Source organism: Panulirus ornatus, chromosome 14 (assembly GCF_036320965.1).
Source record: "Panulirus ornatus isolate Po-2019 chromosome 14, ASM3632096v1, whole genome shotgun sequence".
Lineage (NCBI taxonomy): Eukaryota > Metazoa > Arthropoda > Malacostraca > Decapoda > Palinuridae > Panulirus > Panulirus ornatus.
In genome coordinates this window covers 51,832,330-51,839,543 of record NC_092237.1, presented here as the reverse complement: position 1 = coordinate 51,839,543, position 7,214 = coordinate 51,832,330, and positions in this window count along the sequence as shown.

The following is a 7,214-nucleotide window of genomic DNA, read 5'->3' as shown; positions in this document are numbered from 1 at the left end:
GGAGGGTGGAAGGGGTTTGTGGGTGGGTGTGTGTGGGAGGTAACTTTGCGACACGTTCAAGCGGATGAAAGAGGAGAACTTTCTATCACATTAAGATTTTCCAAAAAGCCACGTCCAGTCGGGAAGCGATTCTTGAAAAGTTTGGTTCGTAACGACAAGTGTGATTCGAACTTGTGACTCTGGTTCGTACGAGTCGTTTGAAAGGTCGGGGTTGGAATGAGTTGCTTGTCCTGTATAGACGTTGTTGACATGAAATCATCCCCAAAATCATCGTAGGTGACTATACAGTGGACGTCTTAATACGTTTGAATGAAGTATTCGTGTTTAAGGTCTAGTTATCAAGAAGACTTGGTATATATATATATATATATATATATATATATATATATATATATATATATATAGATAGATAGATAGATAGATAGAGAGAGAGAGAGAGAGAGAGAGAGAGAGAGAGAGAGAGAGAGAGAGAGAGAGTAACCTTCCAATTCTCCTTAACACCTGAAGATGGTAATTGCTTTCCTGTTGGCGGATGTAGTGGCTTGACCTTGACGGCCTTAATGACTCTGGCTGTTGGTAGGCTTAAAACCCAACCAGCCAGCCAGCCAGCCAATCAGCCAGCAAGCCAGCCAGCAAACCAGCCAGCCAACTAGCCAACCCACCAACTAACCAACCAGCCAGCCAATCAGTCAGCCAACCAATCAACCAACCAACCAACCAACCAACCAACCAGCCAATCAGCCAGCCAACCAGCCACCCAACCAGCAAGGAAGAAGTAACCCTATGCACTGGAGCAAACACCTCCGTAGTATCTAAACTCATAACTGCAACTGCACGTTGCTGCATTGACCGTCCAGCCTCATGTGTCTGGCAGAGGTTAAGTTCAGGAGCACAGATGACCTTTGGTCTGGACATTATTTATTCAGCGAATGACCACCTGGGTCCACTAAGAACGACTTATGCTGTTAGCTATTAGCAATGGCTAGTTATTACGGCAGAAAAAAAAAATACCATCGACATATAAAACCGTTCAGTTCTTTCAGAGGAAATAAGATAATAGATATTCAATCTAGAAATGAAGGCAGGGCAAACACGCAGTCACCCTCCAATGTTTTGTTAATGTGTTCTTTTGGCGCCGGTGTAATATACGCACCTTCTCGCAGTCTTCCATTAGTTTTTACGTTTTCTTTTACGTGCCTTCGATTCTCGAGCCGTCTTGTTGATGTCCAGTGAATATGAAATGCTCTTACCGGAAGATGTAAAGTAAAAGCGAAGATTTGTATCCATCTCGTGTCTTCCCTAGGATTCCCTATACAACGGGAAATAAGGCAAGCGACAGGGGAATATACGCCGACCCAATCTGGTGGCCACATTTTGAACTCACTCGTTTGTAGGGAGCTCCCACGCTGGGAAGAGAGAGAGAGAGAGAGAGAGAGAGAGAGAGAGAGAGAGAGAGAGAGAGAGAGAGAGAGAGAGAGAGAGAGAGAGAGTCTCATCGTCTGTCGTACTCGCCACTCTTCTCGTAGACTGTGTTTCGTACGTTGTGGCTCACTCAGCCGGACTCAGGTCCAAACGAACGTTTCTCTCAACGTTTCCCCTTGTGTGTACCAGACTGGAAGACTCCTACCCGGAACATGCACGTCTCTCTGGATACACCATTGTCTCCGCTCCTCATGTTTTGAGGCACTTCTCGCGACGGCAGGCGCTGGCAAGGTACGTGAGACTCGAGAGGAAGTTATCGTGCATGTGGACTCGAGAGTCACGTATCTGTAGAACCGTGAGGAGCGTCGGTCATGGAGTCTCTGCCTCCCGGACGCATTGGGTCTGTTTGTGCAGCTTCGCCAGAGCAAACAACAAGGCTCTCTCTGTGAAGGCAAATGAATCAGGGGATCCCAGTCTCTTGTCTGATTTAGATTTTACCTTCAATATATATATATATTATCCCTGGGGATAGGGGAGAAAGAATACTTCCCACGTATTCCCTGCGTGTCGTAGAAGGCGACTAAAAGGGAAGGGAGCGGGGGGCTGGAAATCCTCCCCTCTCAATTTTTTTTTAATTTTCCAAAAGAAGGAACAGAGAAGGGGGCCAGGTGAGGATATTCCCTCAATGGCCCAGTCCTCTGTTCTTAACGCTACCTCTCTAACTCGGGAAATGGCGAATAGTTTGAAAAAAAAAAAAAGAAATATATATATATATATATATATATATATATATATATATATATATATATATATATATATATATATATATATATATATACTTATGAGTCCACGGGGAAAATGAAACACGATAAGTTCCCAAGTGCACTTTTGTATAATAATCACATCATCTGGGGAAACACAAGAGAGAAATATAAGTCAGTTGATATACAACGAAGAGACGTAGCTAGGACGCCATTTGGTAAACAAGTGATTGTCCAAGAGAGACAACGAGCGTATCATAAAATGTGGACAAGATACGCTCGTTGTTGTGGGAGACACCGGCTAAGTATGATAAGTAAATAAATAGGTGTGTGTGTGTGTGTGTGTGTGTGTGTGTGTTGCATGCTAACAGTGTTCCAGACTTAGGATAGTTTGGACAAAAACATCGGAAGAATAAAAAAGTATTTCTCAGCCAAAAGGTCAGTCGGCCAAAACACTGCCTCCAAACTACATAACAATCATTGGAAAGTTTTCCTCCTCCCCCTCCAAAACCCACACCTCTCCCACTACAACTTCACCAGAACTGGTTGTACCGCTGCTGGACACTGCCTGACCACAGGCTATGGTGCGTGATGGTCGATCCGTGTAAAAGAGAGAACGAATATATATATATATATATATATATATATATATATATATATATATATATATATATATATATATATTTTTTTTTTTTTTTTTTCCTTTCAAACTATTCGCCATTTCCCGCGTTAGCGAGGTAGCGTTAAGAACAGAGGACTGGGCCTTTGAGGGAATATCCTCACCTGGCCCCCTTCTCCGTTCCTTCTTTTGGAAAATTAAAAATGAGGGGAGAATTTCCAGCCCCCCGCTCCCTCCCCTTTTAGTCGCCTTCTACGACACGCAGGGAATACGTGGGAAGTATTCTTTCTCCCCTGTCCCCTATAAAATATATATATATATATATATATATATATATATATATATATATATATTTCTTTTTTTTTTCATACTATTCGCCATTTCCCGCGATAGCGAGGTAGCGTTAAGAACAGAGGACTGGGCCTTTGAGGGAATACCCTCACCTGGCCCCCTTCTCTGTTCCTTCTTTTGGAAAAAAAAGAAAAAAAAAAACGAGAGGGGAGGACTTCCAGCCCCCCGCTATATATATATATATATATATATATATTCGAGACAACATGTACAATCGAGGTAAATAAAAAAATATTCAGAGTAAATCTGAAAAATAGAAGTTGAGCGGATTTTTATTTGAAATTTGGACACGAAAGGTTTGCTTTCACCAGTATCGGGTTACTGACCGACATCTTGCCTTTACCCCCATGTTGCCTGGAAGTTACTCTCAGCTCTGGCAAGCCCACCCGACCTTGTACTAGTAATAGATGGAACAAATCGAGGTATTTATACATTGGGGCCTGTCTGTTCATGCTGTATTTTACCACCCGACCCTTGAACTCACGCTGATGTTGTCTGGGGTAATTTGTAGAAGCGCGGTAATTACCGCTCGTCCATAATTTGGAAAAGAAGAAAAAAAAAAAGATAAATTGGTTGCGAGAGGAAGTGTATGTCTGACGGGGGAGGAGAGTGGGAGGGAGCAGTGAGTGGGAAGACTGATGGATCAGTAGAGTTGCTCCCGTGCTGGAAAAAAAAAGAAAAAGAAAAAAAAGATTCATACTTCCAGACATAAATATACTGGGGTGGAAGTGGGGCTATCTGTATATTTATCTCGCCGGGAGAGAGAGAGAGAGAGAGAGAGAGAGAGAGAGAGAGAGAGAGAGAGAGAGAGAGAGAGAGAGGCAGAGATAGATAGATAGAGAGAGAGAGAGAGAGAGAGAGAGAGAGAGAGAGAGATAGAGAGAGAGAGAGAGAGAGAGAGAGAGAGAGAGAGAGAGAGAGAGAGAGGCAGAGATAGATAGATAGATAGATAGAGAGAGAGAGAGAGAGAGAGAGAGAGAGAGAGAGAGAGAGAGAGAGAGAGAGGCAGAGATAGATAGATAGAGAGAGAGAGAGAGAGAGAGAGAGAGAGAGAGAGAGAGAGAGAGAGAGAGAGGCAGAGATAGATAGATAGAGAGAGAGAGAGAGAGAGAGAGAGAGAGAGAGAGAGAGAGAGAGAGAGAGAGAGAGAGAGAGGCAGAGATAGATAGATAGATAGATAGAGATAGAGAGAGAGAGAGAGAGAGAGAGAGAGAGAGAGAGAGAGAGAGAGAGAGAGAGTACTGCCCTCACTAGGTTAGGCGATGCTTTTGGAAATATTTACACGATAGAAAAAAAAAAAGGAGAAATGTGGCTGAAACATACGATGCTTTCCAACCCTGATCGGTAGCGATCTAATCTTCGGACACACACACACACACACACACACACACACACACACACACACACACACACACACACAAAATGTCAGTTTTACAGACACGAGAATTGAAAATCCAGGTGATATCATTCGGTCAGCTGCAAATATTTCATTTTTTTTTATATTTCAAAAGTTGCTCATTTCTGTGACCCAGCTGGTGATACACACATGCATGATCCACATTATGGGTAATGAAAACTTGAGGAATACGTTACTTGGTTTTCATATCAAAAGATTATATATATATATATATATATATATATATATATATATATATATATATATATATATATGAGTCCGCAGGGAGATGAAACACGATAAGTTCCCGAAGTGCACTTTCGTGTAATAATCACATCACGAGGTACAGGAAAGAAATATGTCAGTTGATATATAACGAAGAGACGTTTCTAGGACGCCATATGGTAATATATATATGTATATGTATATATATATATATATATATATATATATATATATATATATATATATATATATATATTTAATGTTTCTTTGACGTGTTTCGTTATCTCTGCCTCAAGCAGTAACACTACCTCCAGCACGACGTGGACGACCCTTGAGTATGCTGAGGGTGGCGTGTGGCCTCGCCCACAAGGGTGCATGTCGGGTCAGAGTCTGGCCATCCAGTAACCAGGGTTCGAACCCTGACGCTCTCATGTGGTTAGCTAAACACAGAAGAAACAAGACCTTTTTTTTTCACTGAGCTGTTGGTCCCCGTAGTCTCCACAGGGCGTGCTGGCTGTGGTCGACCTGCCAGCTGTGTTTTGGGTAACCTTGCACTCACTGTGTGTACGTGCAGTGAAGGGTAAATAATTATGGTTCGAGTCGTAATGACAGTGATTCGTAATAACTATGGTATACGTGGTCATGATTAATGATTGGAGTGGTAATTACAGTGATGATTTTTATGATAATGATAATTATAATGAGGATAATGATAATAGTTTATAATGAAGATAATGATAATGGTAATAATTTATAATGGGGATAATGATAATGATAATGATTGAGAGGGTGAAGGCATGTACAGAGCATCAGATTGGGGAAGAGCAGTGTGGTTTCAGAAGTGGTAGAGGATGTGTGGATCAGGTGTTTGCTTTGAAGAATGTATGTGAGAAATACTTAGAAAAGCAAATGGATTTGTATGTAGCATTTATGGATCTGGAGAAGGCATATGATAGAGTTGATAGAGATGCTCTGTGGAAGGTATTAAGAATATATGGTGTGGGAGGCAAGTTGTTAGAAGCAGTGAAAAGTTTTTATCGAGGATGTAAGGCATGTGTACGTGTAGGAAGAGAGGAAAGTGATTGGTTCTCAGTGAATGTAGGTTTGCGGCAGGGGTGTGTGATGTCTCCATGGTTGTTTAATTTGTTTATGGATGGGGTTGTTAGGGAGGTAAATGCAAGAGTTTTGGAAAGAGGGGCAAGTATGAAGTCTGTTGGGGATGAGAGAGCTTGGGAAGTGAGTCAGTTGTTGTTCGCTGATGATACAGCGCTGGTGGCTGATTCATGTGAGAAACTGCAGAAGCTGGTGACTGAGTTTGGTAAAATGTGTGAAAGAAGAAAGTTAAGAGTAAATGTGAATAAGAGCAAGGTTATTAGGTACAGTAGGGTTGAGGGTCAAGTCAATTGGGAGGTGAGTTTGAATGGAGAAAAACTGGAGGAAGTGAAGTGTTTTAGATATCTGGGAGTGGATCTGGCAGCGGATGGAACCATGGAAGCGGAAGTGGATCATAGGGTGGGGGAGGGGGCGAAAATTCTGGGAGCCTTGAAGAATGTGTGGAAGTCGAGAACATTATCTCGGAAAGCAAAAATGGGTATGTTTGAAGGAATAGTGGTTCCAACAATGTTGTATGGTTGCGAGGCGTGGGCTATGGATAGAGTTATGCGCAGGAGGATGGATGTGCTGGAAATGAGATGTTTGAGGACAATGTGTGGTGTGAGGTGGTTTGATCGAGTAAGTAACGTAAGGGTAAGAGAGATGTGTGGAAATAAAAAGAGCGTGGTTGAGAGAGCAGAAGAGGGTGTTTTGAAATGGTTTGGGCACATGGAGAGAATGAGTGAGGAAAGATTGACCAAGAGGATATATGTGTCAGAGGTGGAGGGAACGAGGAGAAGAGGGAGACCAAATTGGAGGTGGAAAGATGGAGTGAAAAAGATTTTGTGTGATCGGGGCCTGAACATGCAGGAGGGTGAAAGGAGGGCAAGGAATAGAGTGAATTGGAGCGATGTGGTATACCGGGGTTGACGTGCTGTCAGTGGATTGAATCAGGGCATGTGAAGCGTCTGGGGTAAACCATGGAAAGCTGTGTAGGTATTTATATTTGCGTGTAAGGACGTATGTATATACATGTGTATGTGGGTGGGTTGGGCCATTTCTTTCGTCTGTTTCCTTGCGCTACCTCGCAAACGCGGGAGACAGCGACAAAGCAAAAAAAAAAAAAAAAATAGTAACATTGATAATGATACTATAGTAGTAGTAGTTGTAGTAGTAGTAGTAGTAATAGTGATGGTAGTCGTAATAGTGATAATATTGATAATGATGAATAGAATATCATTATCATCATTATTGTTATTCATCAGACGGTAAATTTCGCCATCCGAGATTGACAGGTCAGCCCTCCCAGGCCAATTGGGGGGGGGGGGGGGGGGGGGAGAGAGAGAGA